This window comes from Myotis davidii, unplaced genomic scaffold (assembly GCF_000327345.1).
Source record: "Myotis davidii unplaced genomic scaffold, ASM32734v1 scaffold3211, whole genome shotgun sequence".
Lineage (NCBI taxonomy): Eukaryota > Metazoa > Chordata > Mammalia > Chiroptera > Vespertilionidae > Myotis > Myotis davidii.
The window spans coordinates 99,984-102,096 of record NW_006282526.1 but is presented as its reverse complement, the minus strand read 5'-3'; positions in this window follow the sequence as shown (position 1 = coordinate 102,096).

Below are 2,113 nucleotides of genomic sequence, written 5' to 3'. Positions count from 1 at the left end.
AGTCCGGGGGCGGCGGGACGTGGCCTCACGGCCAGCAGAGCCTGGAGGTGACGTGACCCCGGGCCGTGAATAAAGACCCCCCAGCCCAGGTCTCAGACCCCCAACTGCCCGCTGCCCCCCACCAGGGAGCAGACTCCAGACGCGGTCCTTGGATGCGGGGGGCTTGGGCATTTGCTGGGCACTGGCTGGGTGCCCGGCCGCCCTTGGGCACCAGGCAGGTGCTGGGAGGATGGGCACAGCCCTGGGAGCCACAGGCCTGGCTGCAGGTCTGCCCGAAGCCCCCCTGCGCTACTCTGGGGGTGCTGCCTCCTGCTCCCCAGAGTGCTGGGTGGACACAGGGTGGCCATGGGGGTCCGGCAGCCCTGGTCTGTCTCCCAAGGGGCCCACATTCCCAGTGAGCCGAGGGGCCGGGTGGTGTGATCTGTGGGCTGTGAGCCAGGGCCGGGGGTTCCCAGCGGGGCGGTGGGGGGTGACCCAGCCCCAGCATCTTCCAAGTCTTCCTGGTTTCCACAAAGATCCCTCCCCTGGCCGGCGGCCCTTGCCTCCCCCTCCGTCTCTCCCTCCCTTCTTCCTTCTTCCTAGCAGCGCCTGCAGGTTAGGGGACAGCTCCCCCAGGGAGGGGACAGCAGGCGCAGGGCGCTGGGCAGGGACGACCAGGCCCATTGAGGGTCTGAAGGCCCTGGTGGGGCTGGGACTGGCACATGGGGAGGAGGCCGAGCCGAGATGGGGCGGGGTTCGGTCAGGTGTGGGGGGCTTGGGCTTACTCTGAGTTTGGGGGGTATTGAAGCTCTTACTAGTAGAGCAGGGAAACCACAGGAAATGATTTTTTTGTAGTAAAATGAACGTGACAAAATTCGCCATTTCACCCACGTTGAAGTGTACGTTAGCGGCGTCAATACGTTCGTGGTGTTTACGGCTTCCGCCCCCGTCCACCTGTAGGACCCTGTTATCCTCCAAACTGAGAATCCATGACACACAAGCTCCCCGCCGTACCCCCACCGCCGTGTTCACCACCGTCTATCCCAGGGGTCCTCAAACTCTGGCCCACGGGCCACGTGCCAATACAAATATTGTATTTGTTCCTGTTTTGTTTTTTTACTTCAAAATAAAATATGTGCAGTGTGCATAGGAATTTGTTCATAGTTTTTTTTAAAACTATAGTCCGGCCCTCCAACGGTCTGAGGGACCCTGTTTAAAACGTTTGAGGACCCCTGGGCTATGGAGCTGCCGCCCCTGGGACCTCCTGGGAGGGGGTCACACCGTGTTTGAACTTCTTCCCTCAGCACAGTGTCTGTTGTAGCGGGTGTCAGCATTCCCTGTCCTTCTTTTTTTTTTTTAAAGTATTTTTATTGATGTCAGAGAGGAAGGGAGAGGGAGAGAGAAACATCACTGATGAGAGAGAGTCATGGATCGGCTGCCTCCTGCACACCCCACACTGGAAATCGAGCCCGAAACCTGGGCCTGTGCCCTGACTGGGACTTGAACCCTGACCTCCTGGATCATAGGCGGATGCCCAGCCCCTGAGCCGCGCCGGCCGGGCTAAAATTTATTAAACTGTTTTTTTGGAGCATAAGCTGCCGTTTCTCATGAAGAATGTCTCGTGTGCCCTTGAGAAGCATGTGTGTTCTGTGCTGTTAGGTGGCGTGCTCTGTAGCTACAGGCTAGGTCCCAGGTATAACTGGTTTATGTTGTTCACATCCTCCATTTCTCTGTTAGCCTCTGTCTGTGGTTCCGTTCGTCACTAGAAGCGTGGTGTCCAGATCTCCAGCGATGGCTCAGAACAGTCATCTTTCACAGTGATTCTGCTGCCGTCTTCTTAATGGATGTGGGGGCTATCTTGTTATCATTTAAATGATAAATAATATGATTAAATGGTCATATTTTCCTGTTGCATTGACTCTCGATCAATATATAACATCCTTCTTCGTCCCTTGTTACCTGTTTAAGCTTAGAGTTTCTTTTGGCCGGTCGCTGGGTTCCTATTTCTAGGAACGCCCTGCCCCGACCTGCTACTTTGAACCTGTAGGTCTCCCGTTCTCTTGTGTGCCGGAAGCCGGTCCATCCTTGCTGCTTGACAGTCGCTGCAGGAAAGAAACATCTGCACAGCATATGT